This window comes from Acipenser ruthenus, chromosome 14, assembly GCF_902713425.1.
Source record: "Acipenser ruthenus chromosome 14, fAciRut3.2 maternal haplotype, whole genome shotgun sequence".
Taxonomy (NCBI): Eukaryota; Metazoa; Chordata; class Actinopteri; order Acipenseriformes; family Acipenseridae; genus Acipenser; species Acipenser ruthenus.
Window position 1 is genome coordinate 13,392,166 of NC_081202.1, and position 26,725 is coordinate 13,418,890.

A 26,725-nucleotide genomic window follows, 5' to 3' on the forward strand; every position below is an offset into this window, starting at 1 on the left:
AGTAAAAGCACTTGCTAGAGTGCAGGATGCGCTCTATAGCCTGGACGTCGCCGGTTCGAGTCGGCTATTCCACAGCCGACCATGGACGGGAGCTCCGAGGGGGCGGCGCTCAATTGGCTGAGCGTCGTCCGGGGGGAGGGAGGGTTAGGTCGGCCAGGGTGTCCTCGGCTTACCGCGCACCAGCGACCCCTGTAGTCTGGCCGGGTGCCTGCGGGCTTCCCTGTAAGCTGCCCAGAGCTGCATTGTCCTCCGACGCTGTAGCTCTGAGGACGGCTGCACGGTGTTCATCTTCGCCCCTCCCGAGTCAGCGCAGGGGTGGTAGCGGTGAGCTGAGCCTAAAAATAATTGGGCATTTCAAATTGGGGAGAAAATAATAAAAACTGATTGGCAACGACTAAATTTTTATAAAAACAAAAACAAAAAAAACAAAAAAAAAACAGATGCATCCTAGATGTAGCAAAGGTGCAGTAAGGTATTACTTCAGTCTAATTTCTATAACTATCTGCCACACCAGGACACAAAATACACAACCTGAAGTATTGATAGCACAATTACATTACTCATTATGCCTACATTTCCCTGCCATTACATGTTTGCATATTCCATTAACTTTTCAACAAACATCATTTATTTTACCTGCTCTCTTGCTGAAGGCTCTTCTTTTCCTCTTCCAATTTGTTACTCAAGTGTTGGCATTGCAGTACGGGCCAATGTGTGTTTGGAGTTGTCCCATTATGGAAGAGGATCCTGTGTGTGAAAACCCAGAGAGATTTTAAATAAATTAAATTAAAAAGTGGTACTATTAATCGATAACCTTGCCATTGCTATCTTGGAGTGTAAAATGTTAATTAAAACCCTTAGTCATTTCTTTCATATTACACTTTTATTTAAATTGATTGCACATTCTGTTATTTCCATTAAATGATTCCTGAGTCCCATTTTAAAGTAATTATATTGTCATTTGTAGAAGTGTTCTAGAAGTCATCCAACCAAATTACCTATCACACATGAGAAGCATGGCAAATGAAGCATGGAAATAGAAACAACGTTCACCATCTAGTAATATGACATAAAAATATACGGTATTACAAACTGAGCTCCATTCAGATCATAACCCAACACTTTTGGTTGTTATGGCCCATGCCAGAAGACAGGGAGCCTACATATAACAAAACATGCACGCCTATCTTAGGAATAATTAACATTCATGTTGCATGTATAGAATGTTAATCTTGAACAACTAGAGCTCATTCATTTAGATCACATTATGTTGTCCCTCAAAAATGATTTAGTTTTGCAGGACATACCCTGCATAATCAAAATCTCTAGTGTTCCCCTGAAGACTTTACACAACCGCTTCTAATATTAGCAGCAGTGATTAGCACATGACAAACTGACTTCTGCTTCAGTAGATCTCTTTATAAGTTGACAAGCTCAGTGTGTCTCTATTTCGTGGGAATGTATATGGAATTTGTGTTTATCTATTATTTTTAGTGGATGTTAATTGTTATGTTCACTTATGCTGTCAGTCACAACTTACAAAACAAGTCAAAGGTTGTACTGAAATGTACTGGAATTGTAATACAACAAACCAACAAAACAAAACAAAACAAAAAAGAAAACCATCTGAAGTGGTTAGATGGGCAGCAATGTGGGTCATGGGTTTAATCCCAGGTGGGGGACACTGCTGCTGTACCCTTGAGCAAGGTACTTTACCTAGATTGCTCCAGTAAAAACCCAACTGTATAAATGGGTAATTGTATGTAAAAATAATGTAATTGTATGTAAAAATAATGTGATATCTTGTAACAATTGTAAGTCACCCTGGATAAGGGCCTCTGCTAAGAAATAAATAATAATAATAAAGCATGACAAATTATTATTTGCCATTGAAGCATTATGATGGAGTTTATCTCTCAGGTATTGTACTGCCTGTTCTTACCCTATTGAAATTATCTCCCTTCTGTTTAAAAATTGAAATTAATAAATCAATAAACAAAACAACTTAGAGAAAAATGTTTATATTTTGGTTGATCTATTCAAATATTTTATGGAAATAGATAAATATTGGCATTTTTATCCTTAAAAAATAAATACTGTATAGCAACTACAACATTGCTTGCATTTACTGCAATCCAATTTTCTTATAAAGTGACTGTAATAGCTTCCTTGTACAGCAACTATATGCCCATATTTGATTGTAACCCTGCTTTACTATACCATGCAGGAAAGACCTTCTGTAGGAAGTTGAAGAGCTGTTACGTCAGTGCAATGCAAACCCAGCATACTTCCTTGTGGAATTCATTTGATAGGAATTATACAAAAACAGACCTCAGTGTGTTTTCCTGTGGACTTCTAATAATCATACGTGCCAGCTATGACTATCCAAACAGTGTATGGTATCAACATTTAAAATTTGACAGCCATGTGTTAAAGCTATACATACAGATAGTTAGATACTGTACAGCACCACATGTTTTGAGATGTTTATGATTCAGCTGCCTAGTAGTGTGGCAAATAGAGAAGATTTGAGCATTTGTGCCAATGATTGTTTGGGCGAATGGTACTTGAATGATTCACTTCTTTGTAAATGTTCCTTATTAATGTACAGCATGATCTGCTTTTAATAATTTAGCCTGTGCCACAAATGTTTGAGCAAATAATGCATACAACAATATATATCATACAATCTTTATATCAACACTTAATAAATGGACAATGCCAATGTAATATTACAACTTGAGGGAAGGGCTGTTTTTTTCTTTCAGTGATGTACTAAAAGTCCCTGCTAAACAAACTACTTGAAAACCAGCATTTTATAAAATACATTTTTGAAATTACAGTAAGGTTTGCCAAGTAAGAAAATTATGCTCAACAGTAATATGTAATACTTCGTAATTGGTGTGAGAGGATAAAGTCACTCAATAAAAAATGACATTTTCAACAGCTCATCATTTCCTGGTCAAACTGTGGGTACACAGTATTATTTTACTTGGCAAGAACTCGGTGGCATTTTGGATCGTTTTCCGTGACCTATCCCTACCGCTCACAGGGAAGATCTGGGGGTGTTGATGGGGGACATAATGGGTGTTACCCATCCACATTTCCGTTTTTTCATACACACCTGCATCCTGAATGATAGCTCTCCATATCTATCACCATTAATCACTGGAATACAACAATGCTATCAATTTCCCAAAACTGACACTGTGTATCATCACAGTAACAGTCCAAATGGATAAAAAAAACATGATGTGACTTTAAAGATAAACATAATTGAACTTTCACTCAAGGAACTTAGTCTGCAAGTGGGATTATTACAGAACAAATAAAAATGTATACCATATTTATTAATCCGTGCTTGAATGGATAAAACAACACACTAAAATAACATAGTTTTCTCCTCCCACCACCACATTTGCCCTTAAATCAAACACACGTGAATGTGTAAATAGATGTAAACACATACACAAACAAGACAAGTATTATTATTATCATTATTATCTTAATGTATCTTAATGTATGATGGTGGTTAAATGCTGAATAGTTGAGGGTAATAGCAATGGAAAATAATAATCTGAGAACGAAAGGAATTCCACCACTATCAGTAAGGTATGAGATGATTGTGAGTCCACGGTGCATCTGCAGTGTATACTGTAGCACCTGTATGTACCTGGGGATCATATTTTGCAATGTAAAGGATACTGTGCATATCTGAAATGTTTTTCAGCCTTCTGGTGTTCAATGTATACTGTTTAGAAAAGTATAAACTTTCAGCAACACATTGTGCTTCTCCAAAAAGGGGTCTGTGTGGCACAGTGGGTGAATGCATTTTAAATCTGGAAAAACTAAATGTGTTGTGCTGTATCAAACTACATAGTACTCAGTAAATTGAACTTGAAGACTGAAATGCATCATCACTCCCTGAGAGGGGGGGGGGGGTTAGAGTATGTTGCCTACATGTTAACATGGCATTATCACTGTATTTGTGATTTACTTGATTTGGGTAAAACATGACATTAGCCTTTCACTATCACCAAAATTCCTCACAAAATAATACACAAGCTATACTATGTTGGTTGTCTATTGATGAATAGTACAACAATATCCTCAAATATCTGTGTTTATGTTACCATTGTTCCATCCTATAAACAGTTTATAAAACAGCTTGAAAAAAACCAGCAACCTGATTGGCTAACAACATTCCATAGCTGTGTAAATATTTCAGTATGAACATACAGTATGGAACCCTTCTAACCTGGTCACTGGCTTCCTATACATATGCCAAGCTATCCCTGTCATGAGGGTTCGATTTGAAATAGTTTGAACCAAAACAAAACATTTGTCTGGCTAAAAAAAATCTGTAGATCTAGCCAAACTTTCATAACTTTATTTTTAACAGGTCTGCCTCAGATACAGTGCTGAGAGCGGCCTGCCTTTCTATATTTTTTTAACCACTGCAGTGTTTGCATTATTAACTAACTTCACTTGGAATGTCCACAGAAAAAGGAAAAGATGATAAACTAATGCAAAACCTTTTTCTCTAACATAAAACTTGATACACATATGAGTGGCTCAAGGACAGAACAACACAGATGGCAAGTGGTTTCAAAGTACACCTCTGTGAGAAAATGGAAATTAAGATATATGTGGTAAATGAGTGACAGAGACAGATCAGACAGATCACATTTATCTGTACAGATAATATGAAATGTTTTGCTAAGGAGACAAGATGGCTTATTAGCATAAATTCTGCATGAGTTATAACCTGATCAGTTGTTTTAATGCAATGCAGATAAAAATAAGACATCTGCTGTAGGCTCAAAAACGTAGGTAATTATCACAGCTTTAGAATGAAGTAGCAAGAGGTAGCAGTGGTTTCTATACAAACTTCCAACACCAAACATCCTACTATTTTGTAAATACATTTAACATAGATCACAAAGCAAAAACATTATTATTATTATTATTATTATTATTATTATTTATTTCTTAGCAGACGCCCTTATCCAGGGCGACTTACAATTGTTACAAGATTTCACATTATACAGATATCACAGTATTTTTACATACAATTACCCATTTATACAGTTGTTTTTTTTTTTTTTTACTGGAGCAATCTAGGTAAAGTACCTTGCTCAAGGGTACAACAGCAGTGTCCCCCACTGGGGATTGAACCCACAACCCTCCGGTCAAGAGTCCAGAGCCCTAACCACTACTCCACACTGCTGCCCCTTATTAACTGAGTCTGGTGCAGACAGATGCTGAGAGGAGGAGCCATTAAATGTAAACCCTAGAATCATGAAGGCAATATTCTTAAAGATTCAGAAATATGACCATTTTGGAGATGACACAAACATTGAAGAAAATACTCTTGTAGTCTGTACATTTTCAAGAATTACTGTTGTGTACAACTACACATTACTACTTAATTGTCAGACTTGGGTTTTGGCTTTGTGCAAACCCTGTAATACATTTCTAGTAAAAGTACTTGAGTTGACTAATTTAAATCCTTTAACATAAATGCTGACTTATTTGTTCACATTTTAGAGGTTTGTTGCATACATGTTAAAATAATATTCTTATGCCACTGATTTATTTCGAACACATTTAGAGATGGCATATCCCAAACATAATTTCCTATTTCAAATGCAAACATGGAACACTGCATTAGTCTCTTTTTTATTTTAATTTCTTTACAATTTTGCTTTACACATTATGGATTATTTTAATGATCTAAATGCGTGATCCTAATGATACTCCCACCCTTTAACTCTATATTTATCCTGCTTGTGTTTTTCTCCAGGGGTGTGTATTGACTCATTAATTAACTACATACAATACAAATACAGTGGAATAAGGTTAATACATTTGATGGCAGCTGTATTAAGACCAGCCACTGTTTATAGCATTAAAATTGACCCCATTGAGTCAAAATGCCCATCAAGTTTTGTTGGTGCAGTCATCAAAAAGCATATGTAGGACTGAAAGTGAAACATAAATAGATATTCCAGCATATTTGTTAAATATATTTTACATTTGTAATGTTCTGAACATTCTGTAAACAAATTACATTTTGAATTTATATTCATATGTTTTCTAACAAAAACAGCCTATCATTAAAAATCAAAACAATTGATATGTTCAATACATCTTACTTGACATATCATTATAAAGCCAATTTGTAGGACAGAAACAAACTAAAATCTCAACAAAATCATAAACTTCTTACCTCTCTAAGAACTAAGACAGTGCTCACTTCTGCCATAATCTATGTACCTCTAGCTGCTGGTATCTTAAGGTAGTAAAGCCATCCAAATCAAGTCATGTCATGACATGCCATATTGGAATTGAACAGGTTACATACAACAGTATTATATGGGGATAGAACACAAAGAATAGATGAAGGTACTGGCCATTAAAGTTCACAACGCTAATTCAATCATTCTGTAAGTCTTTCCATTGTCTATGCAGGTATCACATTCTGGAGTTTAGACTATTGATTTTTGGCAGGTGTCTGATTTTCATATTTCCTGCTAAGTCAGTGAAACAAGGGGGATTTCAATTAAATGACATAACTGTTTGACATATTTTATATAATGGGATGTGTGTGGCGTAAAAAAGTGTGTGCATTTATTTATGTTTGTTGTTTGTTATCAACCCCCCCTCCCCCCGTTTTTAAGTTTAATGTGAGGACTAAAATCAAAGTCACCTCAGACTTCAGTGTAAAACTCCCGCTGGTGTGGTACTCCTCAAGTAAAAAAAACAAAAAAAAAACAGACACCTTGAATGAAGGTTTGGGATTTGTGACAAGTAGAGATCTGTCTAGAAAACTAAGTGAATGTGACTGCAAAGATGTATCGACTTGTTGAGGGCCTTGAAAATAGATTGGAATTTTGTAGCCCAGTTACCACACCACACATAAAAAACACAAATATCACAACTCGTCTTGACTATTCGAAGGTTCCTGTTCTGAGAAAATGGGGGCATACATCATATTCTGAAATGCTCAATACAGCCAATCAATGTTTTCCTCTCAGACTTCACAAGCACATACAAACTGCAGTATGTAAATCACAGTATTCCAGGACACACAAGAAGGTTATTAATAGAAAATCAACATATTTGTCATGTTTTATTTAGTCATGCTTTTATTTTTTTGCCATATCTTAAATATGTGTGAAACAGTGGTTTGGGGATATAGATATTGCAACTAGCATCCCTTCCGCTAACAGCACTAGGTCTTATGTACTGCACAGTAGATCCTGTGACATGTCATGTGTTTGCTATATAATTTCCTCGTGATGTGCTTACTACTTACTCTCTAATAATGTGGCCAACCCCTTCAGTAGACCTAAGACTAAGACCTAAGACTATCTGGTAAGTTTTTTTTTATTAATTTGACATAGTGAATTTATATTGTAAATCCACTGCTTTTAAACTCCCCCAGTGCAGCTTCCCCAAGTCAGCAATCAATGAAATATGCACCCATCCAGGCCACAAGGAAGCCTGCTTTTTATCAAAATCAGATTGAGGAAAACAAAACCATGACTCAAAATGCAATTCTGAACATGCATCAAACAGGCCCCCAGGTGGTTCAGGTTATTGGCTGTGAATGTTTCTGCTCAAGCAAAAAAAAAAATAAGCTAAAAGTTGTACAGTGTTGTGTTGTTTTTGTAAAATTACTTCTAGGTCATTCTACTTAAAGAGTCGACTGCAAAAGACGCAGTTGGTACTGGGGATGCAAGCCAAAGGAGGAGACACATGGTAGACATTTAGAATGTTTAGTGTTTTATTTGAAAAATATACATTAAAAAAATGCTTAAGAAGAGTCATTGTTTAAAAAACTAAACGTTCTGATTTGTTTTTCCTTTTACGGGAAAACAAACGTCCAGAAGCAAATCCTCAATAGTTTGTCAGTAACCATTCAATACTTTCCCTATGACCCACATTTTGTTCTTCTACGATTGGAAGTGAAACATTAAAATATGAAGAAATACCATATTAAGTTAGATGTCTGTACTTTAATTGGATTCAATATATATATATTGTTTACCACATTAAACAAGAAATTCTCAGGGTCCAGTGTTAGAGAAGCCGCAAAATACCATTGGCACATTCCATTTTTTGCCTTGATAATAAGCAATTGGGTGGCCCTGTTTTTTTATGTTTTAATATCACAATTATCCCATCTGAGCTAAGGTGGTGCACTACATATACATTTGCACCCCTAGTCACAACCTGCCAAATAAGCAATTAGAGCTCACTATTTACAAGACGTGTCATTCTCACCTGGCTATTCTGGTTAATATCTCAATAAAGCAGAACAGCACCAACAAGGCCACCTGTTTGCAAGAAACAACTTTATTGGGGGAGAACACAATTTTACTCAATTGCAACTCGTTTTTAGAAGTTATTTATTTATTTATTTCATCCTTTGAGTTACAAAAAGCAGATGCTTAACTGGGTATCAACCATTTGGGTCTGATGAAGGGGTTAACAGGCTTTCAAGCGTGTTTATGATATATAACATGCATGTAACTTAAAACAGTACATGGTTTTAATTAAGGCATTGTAAGTGTCATGTGCTTTGTCTTACAGCTGGTTTTATTTTTTGTTAAATGCATAAAACCGCTGTATCCCATAATCTCCTGAGGTGACCTGCACTAAAGAAAAAAGTCCTGCTCAGTTAGCCTTTCAACTCTAATACCTCATACAGAGGGGTTTAAGTAGATGGTGAAAAGGAAGTAAAGCATCTGGGAGGAATTCCTTCTCCCACTGCCAACTCTAACCCTTTCTTTCTTCAGAACTGTGACTCACTACGTTGGTGTTTATAGATTAATATACAACACAAGTGTGGAATTTCTGAAAATAACTTCTTGTCCAAGGGACAAAATGCTAGAAAATGCACTTATCCTTCTTAAAAATCTACTTGCCCCCTCCCTGTCTCACCAAAAACACGTTTTTTTTTTCCTGATCCCAAAATTGAAAAGATTCAGGAACATGGTTAAAACTACAGTTATTTCCTAATGATTTATTTAAATGTAATCTGTTATTATACTGCACACTTTAGCCTTAGTTTCAGGAATAACGACAAGTTATGATGCCGCATCACTTTAAATAATAAACCACGCAGCCTTTTAAAGACACAGGGGAATACAAACCATTCACATTACTGACAGTATGTAGTTTTTATAGTGCACAGTATAAAATGCTTTGCTGGAGAGAAGAACACATCTTGTGTCAATTGGAGCCCTCCGGAGTTATATATTTTTTATTTATGGGAGCACCAGTTTGGCATAGAAATATATTTTCAGATAAAATGCCAGAATACCATGCCCTATAAAATGGTACGCAAAATATTTTTCTTCACTGGGCTTCCAAATGATAGATTCAATTACAATTTAAATGTAAGCACATTTGTTACTGTGTGTGTGACTAAGGGTTTGTGAATTAAAGGGTTATGTATATGTGAGTATATAGTTTTGATTTGAGGTTTAGAGGTATGTTGTCCTGGGCGTCAGACGATGTGAATTCCACACCCCTGATGCAATATCCACTTGCTGTGTGTTTGTTACTCATGTACTTTATTATTTTAACACAGCGGTGATCTTGTTTGAAAAAATGGGGTAGAAATAAGTTACACTGGGATCATGGTATCAAAAGTTAAAACCTGTTTTGGTTCATCCCACTTATTTTGTGATGGTGTTAATTACTGTAATTTTTAAATGCTTGTTTGCTTTTTCTTCCCCCAAAAAATGATGTATCTAACATTTACGGCTGAGTCGAACTGATACTGTAATTCCTCTGGAATGCTATTACGGAAAATCTAAAAGAATTTAAAATGGCTATAAGAGTATGATAAATGGTTGGATCAAGCCACACCACATTTTGGATATCTTTATTCCAGACCATGTTTCTTGATTTCAATCAATATGGTTTATGTATAATGTAGATTAAGTAGGTATGTTAGCTCAGAACACACTGACTCAATTATAAACAGTTACCATCAAGACCATACAGACAATTCTATTGTCTAAAAGTACATTCTCAAACACATGATCATTCATTTAGCAAAAAAACACTGTGAGAGGAAGGCATGCATTTTGTAACCGTGTATATTTAGACAGTAAGCACTGACGTTTATGGGAAAATTATTGTTCATCATGTATTTAATACTATTACGTCTACTACTACTACTAATAATAATAATAATATGTTTGGTTTTTTTTTGCTGTCCTCTCATTGTGTCTTTTTAAATGAATTTGTGATCCTCATTTGCACTCACAATCCATGTTTCATGTGTTAAAATGTTTTGGATAAAATTGGATATCCAACGCTTTTGTTTGCAAGTTATATCTGTATTGGTTCAATAATGTACATTAAATACCATTTAGGTGAAAAATCACAATAAGAGGTTGTGATAGGGAGTTATGGGTTATCTGCTGACAGATGGGAAGTGACATGATGGTAACATCAACACACGCAGGATTTATTTGTACAAAACAGAAAAAAAACACTGTAAAAGCAAAACTACAAACAAAAGTTGCCGTCAGCACGACTAGCGTTACTCTTGTTACACTGGGAGGTCTAACTCAGGGGTGCACAAATTCGGTCCTCGATGTCCAGTCTTCCAGTTCCAGAACTCGAAGACTGGCATTGTACACCCTAGCTGGATGATAGGGCCATTCCAGTCCAGGTCATTGTTCTTGTCACGTCTAAATTAAGTAACTGACTATTAGCAGATTTATTTGATTAAATGAATACCTGGTTGGGGCAGTTAAGTTGACTGGAATGCCTGCCAGTGGTAAGAATTGAAAGCATACAAAATACAGGGACCAGTGTTAACACTAGAACCACCATAGCAGTCATTTTGACGGTTTGAGGTTTTCAAATTTAAATTACTCTGCGTGTCTGAAATCGAGCAAGTTTATAAGTTACTCAGTAAAATTGCTACAAAAATGGTAGCGACATAAGAACAAAAAAATGGTTTTCCATCCACTGTAAATTCTAGCGAGTCAAAGGGAATTCCCCGTGACGTTTCATGATGTCATAGCCTAATTTGCATGTGTCGCTATGTTTTCAGGTTATTCGCAAGAAATATACTCGCTAGATGATTTTCCGTACATGTTTTTACTCGCTCGCTACTCTAGCTAGTATATTCTACCAAGATAAGCTCTTAAAAAAAAAAAAAAAGAAAAAATCAATGAACCTTGGCCCTGTTCCACATATGCAGTTCACAAAATCAACGATATTTTCACATAGTTGCTTATTCTATTTCTGCTCATTTGTTAGAAGTCTTCCAATTTTGTGTAGCACAGTGTAGGCTACTAGGATGCATACTACTAAACTGCATAAGCAGAAAGAAAAAAAAAACAGTTGTATTATAAAGCCATTTAAAAAGTATGTGTGTGTATACTGTATGTGTCTATGTGTGTGTGTGTGTGTGTGTGTGTGTGTGTGTGTGTATATATATATGTACCGTCATAATGACTGCCGGCAGTAGTTTTAGGTATGAGTATAACCGCGAAGGTTCTAGTGTTAATTCTGCTATTGCTAATAATAATTATTATTTTAAAACCTTGATTAGTACTTTAGAATGATCTTCTTACATTTAGTTTTCTGTAGACGAGATCTTGTACTACTCCTATGTATGGTTTAACACATCTAAACTTTTACTAACAAAAGTAAAAAAAAAAATACTGACTTGATCTAGATGGCTTTAGCCATTTTTCTCAAACATACATTAATGACTTCTCAGCTGTAATGAAAATGAATTGCAAGCCAAATGGAACAATTTACTTGTGATTGATTAATTTAAGATGAGTAATGGTCTTGGTGGGTGGAAGAGGTGTTCACATGCTTTAATTGTAATATAATCCATTACAATCTTCTGTCATTGATAACCTTTAACTGAGCTCTCTATAACGGCAAAGTAATAACAGGCCTAGGTGTCACTCTTTATAGAACAGGGTTATACATCATTTTGTCTGGGATTTTAAATGTGGCGATTCGCTTCTGCTATAAATTAAATCTAAAATGTCTTGTGGGATATACTTCATGCTTCTAACCGGAACTAACAGAATAGCTTAGTGGGAATTCTGACTCCACATAATTAAAAGAAGAATTACAGTGGCCTCCTGTTTTAAATTTATAACCGGGAGATATTTAGTGATATAATCTATTTTTTTAACCAATACCCAGACAGTTGAAATAACTTACGTTAGCTGCCAGGTATCTCTGGTAGTTATAAATCTGGAGACATGTGCTGTACAGTATATAAGTTGGGGCACACATGCAAAAAATAAATATATAAAAAACAGAAATATCTTTGTTTAAATGTTAAGTGCATGTATCATTCTTTGAAAACCCTTTTATTTATTTAAAACAGTCAGAAATTAAATATTTACTTCCCATTTGATAAAGGTTTTACACATATTTACGTAAGAAATATATAATGTGCACATAAATGATATAAAAATAAATAATTGAGGGTAGTGAATTAATGAAGGGCAAGTTACTAGTATCAAAGACTAATCATGAAAAATAACCACATTTGTGAATTATCAAATTGTGAGTATTTTTGTATTATCATTATTTTTATAATAAATGTAAAAAAATTAAGAGGCACTGTTCAGATCTGGCCCATCCCAATACTTGTCATGTTTACACACTATGGCTGGGACCAAATCAAAATGCTGACAACCTGCTAATCGCACTTAACAAAAATGTATTTAATAGCATATTCTTTTTTTGTAAGTATCTTATTTTTTCTACTCATAAAAAGAAAACACCATTAAATACAGTTTTGTAAATTGTGATTAGCGGGTTGTCAAAGTTTTGATTTGGTCCGGACCTATATATCAATATATATGATGTGTAAAATGAATTAAAAAGGTAATATAGGATCAATATCTTAAAAATAAATATCAATCTGACCAAAAGTTCATGCTAAAAACTCCTCTGATGTAGTACTTCACACATTGTCCTCGTTACTATTTTACAAGTTTGTTTCAGTTGTGTAACAGTTAGGGCAAGAACACAAAGTTTACTCTCTCCAAATGAATCACAGGAAGCGGAGAGTCATGAATGCCAGTTCATGCAATTTATATGAATGGGATACACAATGTTCAGCAATGATTTACATTTCTATTTCATTAAAGCAATATTAAGATATGAAATGTTGTTGTCATTTTAACTTCACCAAATTGAATAATTTGAAAACAATTAATTAAAAATTAATAAAAAAAAAACAACATACTTTTTTATTATTATATTTGTATTTGACCTGTATTTATGTATACGCAATGTTTGGCTTGTGCCTTCATCAGTATCAGCTATATTTGTAAATTGGTTATGCATTTCCCTATGCCTACTCATGCCACAGTTTTGTTCTAGTGAGCGCTTTGGAATGTTCATGAAATTATCTGTATAAGATATTTAAGTATTATCTGAGTAGCATCAACTCTAACCCCTAGGAACTTAAGGGGTTATATTTTAAATACCAGCCCAGCTTATGTCATGGGCTATATCACATTCCATATAGGATCTCACTATGCTGAACTAGTTAAGTCAGAGTTAAAATGACAACTTAGAATAGCAAGGGGGGATGGGAGTGTTCTATATATTCACTTGGAGAAAGAAAGCACAGAGACTTGGTACCTTTGGTGGCATCGGATAGGTCAATCAACCAAATGAGGAAAATGCCTACAGACTCAGTATGCTTGAAAGGACAATTATTTGAAATACATTTTATGGTCTACTGAAGCCCTTGATTGACCAAAGGTTGATTCTGATGACCATGACACTACTTGAACCATCAGGATCTCTAGAGGTTACTATTGCATTATCTCTGTTGTCTAAAAGGTGTGTTACAGTTTATCTTATGGACAAAGTGATCCCATGGTGCAGATGATTATATTTTCTATGACAGAAGTCAATACTGGAATTTGAAAAGCAGTGGAAATGAAAGCACACATTATTAAGAATTATAAAAAAATAATTTTAAAAAAATAAAAGCACTTTAAAAAGAACAGCTTTCGTTATTTGTATGTATTCGGATTAAGAACAAACAAAAAGATATAAAGCGATTGACATTTTATCTGCTTCCATTACCAGAAAGCAAACTTTTTTTTTTTAGCCAAGATGAGGTTATGCACAAACATCTGAATCTTCTGTTGTACCATTGTTTGTGAATAATTATGCAAGTCCACCTACAAGTACGAAATTCCTGGCAAGGCACTAAAACAGTGTGAAATGTCCTGAAAACTACCACACGATTACTCATCCCCTATATATTAAAAAGTATTGTTATTGTATGAGTTCATACTTCTTTAATTGCGTAGTATAATTAGACATTTCTCATTGATTTACTGCCCTGTCCGGACAGGTTTGTTTTGCTTTGGATACTAATTTATTAAGAAATATGAAAACTCATATAATGATATTTTTTTTAAATACATTTCTGTTTAGTGTCAAATCTTATTTTAGGTTTTTTTTTCCCCCCTTTGTGTCAGCTATTATTATAATCTCTTCAGTAAAGCTGCCCTCTCTATTCTTTTGAACAATAGAGTCATTGTCTCACCCCGTGCATCAGTTGGGTACAGCCTGAGTTGCGATTCATTTCCTGTTTATATTAATTTAAATGTATTGACATTTGTAGCCTTGCGATATTGCTAATTTACTTGCAACACTTTTGAATTTAAAAGTTGCATACATTTGCAAAATCATTGAATGTCTGGCCCCAGATTTGTTATGACTGAGAGTTATCGTGCAGTTTTCCAAAGCCTTGAGTGTCCTATATGTGAAGTATAAACATTTCTTCTTCTGTGTGACAAATCCTTAGTGGAATCCAAAGAATGGTTTTAAACCATTACTAATATTGCAAAACAGTAAATGATTGCAATGATTCAAGGATGCTGTAGTAGATGTACAATACAAACCCAGCGCAGTCAAAGGGAAATTGCAGTCCTAGAATTTACCTTTAATGCTTTTTTAACTTGGAATAGGGGTCATTAATCAACTGCGGCATTGCCGTTAAACTCATTCCACTATGTCATGATCCATACTGCTAAACTAATCTTTCAGTGCAGTATATTTCGTCACACTTCTGTGCAAATAAAATCTACCCCTACCACTGATATTTGCAGACTTATTTTATGTTGACTGAGTCATAGTATTAAACTGTATACAAATATTTAAGATATTAATTTAAACAAGTCAAAAGGGGCATATCAAAACAAGCAAACTGACTTATAAAGAGCTTACAATGTGTTAAATATGTATTGTGAAACAGTCCTTTTCCTCATGCCTTAAAGGTACCCAAGTTTGGAATGCACTTTAGATGCAGTATTAAATATGTGAATGTTGAAAAGCAAATAGAGATAAAGATGAAGAATATAATTCAGTTCACCTCCATTGTGTTTGGTTAAATACACAATAAATTAACTAAGTAAAATTCTGTATTTGTTTAAAAGGCAAGATTGTCATCCTTATATTGATCAATCTGATAATTGGGAAAATAAATAATTCCCTTTAAGCAGAATCAGCTTTAAACAGAATCAGCGGCATGTCAAGTTATTATCTAACAGTACAGGACATTGCTTTGTCCCAGTAGATAACTTAATTTGAACTCTGTTAGTTTTGCAATTCACATTGGAAATACGCCCCTGGCACATTACTGTGAAAAACAACTGTAGTTCCTAATGCTGCAAAAAAAGCACCAAGACTTGATACTTTTTTGTATCTTATGATTAATAATGTTAATCTAAATGGAGCGTTAATTAAATATTTTATGAAATCCGTCCTCACAACGTCATTCGGTCACTAAATGTTGTTTGAGTGTTATGCAACTGGCTTGACAGATTATATAATATTTAAAGAGTTTAGCCTTTAGTACGTCAAGCCATTTGGAATCCCTCCAATGCCATGAAGAATCTAAATAGTATACACAACCACATTTTTATTTCAAACAGATCTGGTGGGAAATTACATCTTTTCATTTTGTTGTGCAGTTTCTAAGAACATGCCACTTAATGACAAGATCTGTTGAGTATAACATGACAATGGATTGTACCAGCACTGGACACATCAAACATTGACCAATTAGTGGGCATCATGTGAAGGAATTACTAAATTTATTTAACAAAAATAGAAAATAAAATTACTCATATTTGTGTTTGTCTCCATGGAAACGTTGTAAAAAGCAACAATACAATTCCTGACTTTTCAAACATTTAAAAGGTTACAGTGCAGTACTCCTCATCATAATACAACCTAGAGCACTATGTTAAGCAGTAATCATGTTTTAAGAAATATAATACCGGGTATTCTGTAGGCAGGAAAGCTGTGTAGTCAAAATACGTTGCTGTAAGGCCTAGTTATTCCCTGCTACATATCCAGTGGACATGGAAAGATTTAATGAAGTGGCTGTCACACTTTCAGCTGTTGCAGTGCTAGTATCACCTGGGACAGCACTCAGTATCAGCTCATGTCCAAGAGGAAATCAGAGTTCTACAGCCAGACAGTTCATTTTCTTCAAAGCATTTTACAAAAAAAATAAACAGGGTATATTTCCCAGCTGAATCTTTACTGAACACTTCTACTCAGCCTTGCAAAATGCTGTAATTTGCCATGGTTGCAGTTTTTTGCAAATTAGCTAATGTCAGAATTGAAAAATACTGTAATACATAAAGATTTTGTTCAGGTTTCACACTTGCACAGAAGGGACAAAAACATCTCACAAGCATATGCCTTTAATTAGTTTAAATCAAAGGCCAAGAGAAAGACAAGAATAATCAACAACTTTTAAAAAACATGTCATATTTAAAATTAGCAGACTATTAGTGTGCGTGTTTTCTCTAACATTATTGTTATGTTTTTGAAAACTCAATTCATTTTACAGGGCTGAGAAAATGTTTCCTTTCGCAAACAAAAAAAATGCTAAGCTCTTTAAAAGATTAAAATGGAACAGAGAAAACAAATTTGTAGAAATGATTTATTGTATTTAGCAGCCTTGTTCCATGTAGTCAAATGCTGTTTTTGTATTCATGCTGTACCTTATGGTACACATGGATCTTACAAAAACATATCCCTAAAAAAGTAAATCAAGGAATCATTTAACCTCAACTACAAAACAAAAACCATACAAATCCTGTTGAAAATATGGCAATTATTTGTATAACATGCATTTAGTCGACAGTAACCGTCAAAAATATCTGCTCTTACCTCAGTGGTTTGATGAAGTGATGCAATGGCAAGGTATTGTCAGAGTCTGCTGAATGCAACTCTTTAGGACTCCTTGAGGTTGAAATATATCACACTGTAGGTCAGTTAAAAGTTGGCAGCATGAAAAAGTAGCCATACATTCCTGACCTCAGAATCCAGCACGTTCCTGACAGCAGCTCCAGAACCACAGGAAAAACACAAGTTCAACACTATGCCAGTGTCAGGGAATTGAAGAAAAATACATCAATTAACTTACAATTCCACATCAACTATACAGAGTGTGTATGTGCATAAACAGGCAGTCCCATGTAGAGGAAATATAGCTGCTACTCAATGTTAGCAGTCCTTAAGTGAGAGCATCTGACACCAGCCTTAAACGCTGTGTACAACCATGCTACCAAGCACCACTAAGATACTAATCCGACTAAGCAAATCTGATACCTCTTGCCAAGTCCTTGCTGGCTGGATATGTGGAAATGTATCTTTCATAAATCAATAGAAAGAAAACTCTCTTTAGGCTCTTGAAAGAGAACAATTATTTTCTGAACATTAGATGGCTGTCTGTGTATGTGTCAGATGACTGGTGGGTGGAAGCTTACACTTCTTATTTTATTCATTTTTACTGATGTAACATTTGAATTAATTACAATAGCTTTTCTACATTTGAGGGATGGGAAATGCATTACATAGAATGTACTGAATGTACAGGCATGATCACATATATTACAGTATGGTCCTCTTTGCAACATTCAGGTCCAGAAACGCTCCTTATTAAAATGTGAAAAATGTTGAACAAATATCTACTACTTATGTGTGCTGATGCTGATCGCAATATGATTCAAAGACACGATTCAAAGCTAACACTAGGGAATTGCTTCTCTGCTGGCAGGGCTGCAGTTTTGGGGTTTCTGCTTACTTATATTGATCTTTATCTTGAAGCATCTTGTTGGTTGGCAGGCGCAGGTTGGCTCTTGCATAGAAGATCTTTGCATGTTAAAGTAACGGGGCATTTTTAATTGATTGGTTTCCCTAGCTTCAAGCATTGTCAACACTGAGCGATCCCCCTAGACAGTGTTATTGGGAGGAGAAAATGACTGGACATTTAACCGTAATCGGCAGAATTACTACAGTGCACTACTAGTAGTGTAATATACTAATCAGAAAATCCCCACTATGATAGTGAAGGACCCTTTGGGTAAAATACACATTTTACCCAAAGGGTCCTACAATAGCTTAAGTAATATGTATTGTTATTCATTGCTGTTGTTTTAGTGTAAATGCACAGCTGGTATTGCACAGCTGGTCACTGGCAGTTACTGAAACCGAATCTGAACAGTAACTGAACAGCAGTTTTCTTTTTCTTTTTTTTTTGTGATTTCATTTTCTCTAGCAGTGAACTTAATTATGAAAGAAAACGCTTTTAAACTGCTTTTTTTTATGCTTGCAGTATAATGTAATCAGAGGAAATAACCAGGAATTGTAATCTCTTAAATGCAACTAATCTTTAACTCTAGCTGTACCTACTTATATTATTGACCTCAATCGTGATATTGAATAATAGATTATATAAATTAACATTCTGGAATGCAGCCAGTTTGAATGCCTAACCCTACACAATGCATTGATTTGACCATGATTAAGTGAACTAAAATAATAATAATACATCATTACATGAGTTTGGGGAGAAACCAAACATATATAATAGCATTAATATTCTATGCAATTCAGAGATTTGTTTTGAAAATATAAGTATAAATGTTGCTCTTCAGTCAGGTTTTTTGTGTTTTAGACCAAATCTAAACAGCAAATAATAACACATTATGGGCAGAGGAGGTAAAAGGGGGTTAAATCCAAGTCAGCCACATTTCATGTTTTTACAAGGAATTCTGAAAAACTTTAAGAAAATCATGTACATCAAAATAAACTATGAACAAGAGATGTACTGTATCACTATCTGTAACTTCCCTGGTTTGCAGCTGCCAATCGTAAATCAGGAAACAATTTTGTGGTTGTTTAATGCAGAACTCATATTTTAACGCATTTGGGAGTTGGGAGAATGGAAGTGTATGTGATGATTGTTAAAGTTTTCTATTATCATTGTAAGCATACTTTTTACATATATTCTATGTACATACAAAATGAGTGTTTGAGATTGAAACTATTTCAGACTTTATCCACTTACGTGACCCAGCAAACAAGTGGACCAAGTCTGGAAGTGAACTGCCAAGGATCAACCATAGTAATATATATATATATATATATCGCAGTGCAGCAAACTGTTATGTGCCTCTTCACTCAAGATCAGTCCAAATGTTTTTATAGACGAGCCAGCACCATCTGGCGATCACTTATTTTTATAGTATGTTTCCTATTGTATAACTAGTAATATACAGCTCAGCTCTATATGGTGCTAACTACTAAAAAAAGTTAAAATAAACTAAACAGAATGATTGCAAAGGTCATAAAATGCAAGGGGGCAGTAAAAATGTATCTGGAATCCGGTGCACCATTGAGTTGCATAGGTTTTGTGCATAAACCTAAGAAATGCATTTTGGGGATTTCCTCAGGTCAAACTAGTTCAGAACTTTGGCAGACTTTTCATGGCTCACACACTTTTAATTAAAATGCTCTTTGCTACAAATCAAATAAATTGACTATCTACTTGTGTCTGTGGGTGGGTAAGGATACATATTTACTTATGAAATGGCAAGCCTTTGTCCTAAAGAACATACTTATTTGACATTGATAACAATTGCGTTTTACACTGATAAAGGGGCTCTCAGAGAAAGTGCAACAAGCTGTTTACTATCCTTTCTAATTGCTCGTTGTGTTTGTTAGTACAACTCCAGACTGACAAGGTCAGACACTTCTCCCCAATCAATCTGAAAGAACAATACTGAAACAAAGGGCAAAGTAAAACTATAACTTAAGCTGTCTTCCTAAAGTATTCAACACACAAATGAAAGGTGACAACAAGAGAAACCCTCTACTTATGCTGACTGAAGTAATAAGAAATCAATTGAACACTTAGTCAGTATTCAAGATAGGTAAGCCATTGAAAAAGATAGAGTAAGGTTATTAGGGTGGGCCACCATAGTAAAACAAACATTGCTTAATTAATAAGTGATTAGGCAAGCTAATTTAAATCAATAATATTTCCTGACTCATCACATACACTCTCTTAAAAAAGTAAACGTTATGTTTTTAAACTAGCAGAAACAATTAGGGTCTCCAATGGTGCTCCTAGTAAAACCACTGCCATGAGGTGAGGCATGCAAGTGGGATCTGTTGCCAAGTGGAAAATTGGATAGGAAAAGTGTGTCATCATGCTCCAGGTTGAGACTCAGTGGGAGAAAAGTGGATTGGCTTGATCATGAAAACTAAGGCTGCCTATTGATCCTCAGTCCTCCAGATTGGTAAATGGGTTGAAGCAAAATGTATTAATTAAAATTAATTAAATATGGGCTCCCGAGTGGCGCATCCAATAAAGGCGCTCCGCATGGAGTGTTGGATGCGCCCTATAGCCTGGACGTCGCCGGTTCGAGTCCAGGAAATTCCACTGCTGACCGTGGACGGGAGCTCCCAGGGGGCAGCGCACAATTGGCCGAGCGCCGTCCGGGGGGGCGGGGGGGGGGGGGGGGCTTAGGTCGGCCAGGGTGTCCTCGGCTCACTGCGCACCAGCGACCCCTGTGGTCTGTAAGCTGCCCAGAGCTGCATTGTCCTCCGACGCTGCACCTCTAAGGTGGCTGCATGTGGGCCTGCAGTGTGTAAAAGAAGTGGTTGCTGACGGCACACGCTTCGGAGGACAGCATGTGTTTGTCTTCGCCGCTCCAGAGTCAGCGTGGGGGTGATAGCGGTGAGCTGAGCCTAAAAATAATTGGCTATTCCAAATTGGGGAGAAAATGATAAAAACAATTGCCAACTACTACATTTTTTAAAATAAATAAATAAATAAAAATTAATTAAATAGAATGTGTTAGGAATCTACCATTTATTATTGACCACTTTATGTTTTTATAAAAGTAAAAAACTCAAAACAGTGTTGCAGGTAAAAACAAGACTATTAGAACTACAAAAAATATAATATCCCAAATATTTCATCACACACAAGTAACAAAAACCGATTCACAAGTAATATGACTCAAAGATATCTGCTTGCGTACCCCTACCCGGAGAGACAATGGGTTATTTTATCTGCAACTTCAGATATTATGTCAGATTTACTTTTGTTTAATCTCTTCATGACAGTCAAAATCCTTTCCAATTGCTAATTGCTCTCTTCATGTATGTGGACAGCAGCAGGTATGCTAACTTTATACACTGTTTTACTAGAGCTGACCACTGTGATTGGTATAAGGATTTGTTCTGTGGGCTAAGTTGAGATCCCAAAACCCATCTTGAGTTCATTCTAGTATTAATAGTTATAATTAAATGATTTCATTTTTTAGGACCTGGTCAGTGGTTTAAATTGTTTAATTTAATAAAGGACATGCTCAGAACAAAGACCTGGGCTGGCATTGTTGAGGTACCTACCTCTTAATGAAACCACTGCGCCCCCTCGCCTGCTTGTGACTTGTCTTAACTTTACATTGCAATAGGCTCATTGTTATGGATGAACTTTGTTTCACCCCTGGGTTTTTTAAGTTGCTGTAACAAAAATTAAAAAGAGCTTGTTTGGATCACATCAGTCATAATGTTAAAAAACTGGTTAGGTAATGTCTTAGGATCATTAAACCATATAGTCTTCCACATCTCACTTGAATGTAAACTGATATAGAACTGTCTTATACTGCTTAATTCAGCAGACCAGGACTGGACTATAAAAACTAACATTCACTTCTTTTTCTGTTAAAATCAGGCAACAAAAATATACAAAGTTTAAAACAACAAGCCGTCTGTGAGACGAGGTTGTGGTGGAACCAGTTTCTTAAGCTAAAGTCAAAGACCACCTGCAATTACATCCTCTCTCAGTGTCTATAGTTTTCTGAATCTTTTTGTGCTGACACTTTTAAAACCATTTACTTTATCCTCCAACCTTCAATTATCTCCAGTATCTTTAAACGTATCGGGGAGTTTGGCTGTCCTGGTCAACATGTACTGCATGGGATCTGTGTACGTAAGTTGCCTGTGCCAAGCAGCCCACAAAAGAGAAGTGAACAGCTTTTTAAAATGTCAAACTTCTGTTCCAAATAGAGAGGAAACTTAAACTTTAAAATACTGACAACTGTATCATCCCAAAAAAGCAAGTCTCCATTTCATTCCATAGTATTCATTTTGCAGTTTATAGTGGTTTACATGTTTAAAGGTTGCAGCCTTAATTGTGTTGTATCTATGTTTTTTTACGTATTGTAGAAAACCATAATAGTTGATTTAATTAAATCATTTTTTTAAATCAGCTGTTGTTGATGCAACAAACATATAACAAATACTATAATTGTTTTACAGGTAAACTTGGATTTTCCAATAAAACCATTAAGTGAAAAAAATAAGCCTATTAATAAATGTGTTAATTTCACAAGAAAAGCTGCCTTTCCATCAGCTATACAACAGAGTAATTTAAAAGTCACCTGGAAGCAAATGTTCCTGGCAATGCGTGGCAATGACATTTTTATTCCCGCACTGACGCCAGAAATTGACACAAAATAAAACTAACAAATGCCACTGATTTATCATCTATGTGTGACATTTCCTTAACCTTACCTTAGGAGCTACCAATGTTGTATTATGGGACTTATAGGACTACAATCCCACAATTTGCTGCACAGAAGACTCATTTCTACAGAAACAAGCAAAGTAAAAACCAGGAAAATAAATCAAAATTAAATAAGACAAAAAATCACAGATACAAAAAATTAGTGGTTTTAGTCAGTTTGATTACTGACAGAATAATTACCTTCTAAATGTAAAACACAAATAATAGAAAGAAAAAAAACATGAATATTTGTATTGAGCTTTTTCAATTGAATGCACCCCTATTTATCTGTTAAGGGATAAAAACAGAATACAGATATTCCAAGGAATATATATTTTGTTTCTCAGTGTCAGCACAAGCTACTCTTGTTCACCGGGCAAGGCACTAACACTATGGCAAAGATCATTAGTGTCTGATGGCACTTCGTGGGCACACACGAGCACAATCAGACTTTGCCCTGTGAAGCGATTTTGAGACCATGTTTTTCATCGAGTTTTTATGCCTGTGCTACTGCCAGGTGTTGGATAAGGTGTTAAATAGCTGAATAACTGTACCCAATATAAGCTCTCATAGTGAGATGTATACTATTAGGGAAATAATGAAAGCATATTTTATTATTATCTAAAAATCTCAGAAAACACATGCATAGTAAGAAGGGGCAGTCAGCTTCTCTTGATTTTCTCATCCTTTCTGCATTTAACTTTCCAGTGTTTGCTCTGTTCAAAATCACAGCATGGGAGATATGGCAGGACACAATGCAAGCACTGAGTTTGTACGTTGCCTTCCATTTTTTTAGTGTTCATCAAAATTTGGCTCCATGTGTGTTTTCAAGTTTCAGTTTTTTAAATTGCACAATGTTTGCTTGAATACATTTGCTTGGATAAAAGAATTACCATTTTGCAGTACAATAGGCCTGATGGAATGATAAAAGATACGTGTGTCTTTATTTTAAACAAAATCACTGAAATAAAAATATAATAGAAGCAGAAAAAAAAACCGTGTTGAGTCATTTCATTGCCTGCTAGTTTTACTATGCATTTTATAGCTTGCCCAAAAGCATATATGGTTGTTATTCAAGCTTTCACTTCATTTTACTTAGAAGACTTAACAGTGCAAGTTGACTGAGGTTCTATTTTGATGTTATATTTAACTGCTAAGCTTGTCTAAATATAAATGTGAAAAATCTAACTCTGGGAAAGGTTGGATCAGGAAGGCTTATCTGTTATACCCCCACTTAGCAAGTGCCTAATTCCAAGTTATCTCCTGGTATGACAATAAAACTGCCAGCATTATCAGAGGATAAGCAATACAAAGGTGTAATGTTTAGAAACAACAAACCACCCTGAAGTCAGCACAGACAAGCTGCAGAGCACAGCTGTGGAAATTATTCAAGATGTGAACAGTCATGCTGTGCTTTACTGAATTGTATGCATTTATGGATGAGGCTTACTGTTTCTTTTAATGAAACATATTTGGACATTTCCTCAGAACTTGTCTTACTGGAATAAACAAATGTACCTGAATCATTTTTTCTTTAATGGATGTTCCCTGGCCAGCAGTATTAACAAAAAAACACCAACTGCTTAATATATATGAAATATAATGAAACTATACAGAACACAGGGTCATTTCACTCAACTTTACAATCTTACCCAATGCATATGCTGACAAACTTAAGTCAAAAACTTGTATAACCTTGCAACCTGAGGGGCAGGACATTAGATCTTAAACTAGGGTCCAGTGTGTTGGATTAGTACATCTCTCCCAAGCCACAATGCTTAAAAAAGAGCTGCTAAGCAGTGGTTTAAATCCATTAAATCCATACATCTTATTAGTTTCATTGTGCTGCAAATATTTTGGTACTTTCAAATAGAACAGTATAGATAAACTGCTGCATTCCGGTCTGGTTGCAGCTAGACTAATGGGAACAGTGATACTATTGCGAGTGTTAATACAAGGCAAGAAAATAGAGTGTATCTTTGATTAGCATTTCAAATACAAATGAGCTATACCCTCCAACCTACGGTATGGTTCAGAAAGAGTTTTTTTTTTTTTTAATGGAAATCTTCTACCTCAGTGTTGTTAGTTGCTTTTGGCTGATGGCAATGAAGCATAAGCAATAACCAGCAGTAAGAGTTAAACCACTCACCTGAAGAAGACCTACAACAACAGGTTTAACTGCAAAGGGGACTCAATGCATGATTTTCAGTCTAAATATTGGAGCCTAGTAATACTGTAAAAACCTTTGTATAACTCTATTTTTTAGTTATTTTAGGGGGTCCTAAAAAGGGGGGAGCGACATATACCAGTGGACCTATAGGCTTTTGCCTGAAATTGTTGTCTCAAAAAGGTTGGGGGGGGGGGGGGGGGGGGCACTTATACACAGGTGCGACTTATACACTGTTTTTTACGGTAAGTAATTTTAAATACCCTGTCTGGGGTCAATTTATAAATGCATGCTTTCTGTTAATCCCTAAGTCTTGCAGCGCTTGTGGAAATAATTTCCTGGTCTTTATGATTGAGATCACAAGGCAAATGGAAATCCTAATGTGAACTGAATGAGGAAACCTAGAAATGTTGTGTTTTATTGTATCTTGTACAGAAGGGTTGTACATTCTCTAAATGGTTAATTCACTTATTTAAATACAAAACCGGTTTGTATAAGAAATTCATTTCACCCACACAATACATACCTTTTTGCTCAAAAGAGCCAACTTCCAACATATCAGTATGTTTAACATACCTTTGTCAGGGGAAAGTGTGTTTGTAAACAAACTGAACATATTGATAGGCTATACAGACATATCGATAGATAAATACAGGGGTGAAATTCTAAACAAAAAAGTGCAGGTACTCATATGCACACCCGGGTGTAAACATTTAAAAATTGAGACAATTTGAGTGCCAATGAATAAATACTTTAAAAATGTATACATATCGGTACACGATACACAAGCCTTAAAAAATAACTGCTCAATTATAATCAATTCACCATAAACAAGGAAGCCGAAGATACTGTATCCTCTGCATGTATCACTCAGTCATGCACTGTAATATAACACTTAAGCTGAACCTTAAATGACAAGCATTAAGAAATATTACACTATGCAGTAACTGCTGTAGAGAGGGTTTTGTTTCAAGATATCCTAAAGAAGGGATGATGTTATAAAAAACGGTATAAAAAAACAACTGTGCTATGAAAAAATGATACAAAAAGATCTAAGTCAAACAGTGCATAATAGGGGCTAAAATACCCCTCAATTATTTTATGTAACACGCACTACGACTACTAATGATGTACTTGGCCATTTTAATCTCCATAGTATTCTCTGAAATCATTCCCATACATAATATCATTTTGTCCCCAGCTGTCTTTGTAAAAATTATATATTAGAATATATGTTTTAATTGGTAGTAGAAAAACATGTATCGTGTCAGATATATATCAACCGATAGGACTGTAAAAGGGCATGTGTCATCATTGAGCTCTAATATGTTATGCAACTACTTTGGCCAATCCCTTTCCTTTTGATGCACTTAACTGATAGAACCTCCACGTCTGCAGGGCAAGATAAAAGAATGAATTAAAAGGGTCAGGCATGGTTTGAGGCAACATTTTACACATTCCTGTTTGCACATTAAAATGCCAAAGCATCCTCATAAATATTGCAGACCACACAAAGATAATACCATGCAAAACTAGAACTATTTCATTTCCCTCCAGCCATTCTCAAAGCCACCTAAAAGAGCAGCTGAAAACTAAAATAATGACAGAAGTACAGTACAATATTTGAAGAGTCTAGGATT

General features: G+C 35.2%; 1 protein-coding gene across 2 annotated transcripts in view; it reads right to left on the minus strand.

Moving 5' to 3' along the window:
* The window catches only part of LOC117419886 (semaphorin-3A-like), a 163,574-nt gene extending 145,999 nt beyond the window's left edge, over positions 1–17,575 (minus strand). For both annotated transcript variants that reach the window (XM_058985884.1, XM_058985885.1), the window contains exons 1-2: positions 17,227–17,575; positions 637–747 (exon numbers count right to left, since the gene is read on the minus strand). The gene's annotated coding sequence lies outside the window, so the exon portion shown is untranslated. The remainder of the gene's footprint in view (positions 1–636; positions 748–17,226) is intronic.
* Positions 17,576–26,725: the final 9,150 nt, after the last annotated feature.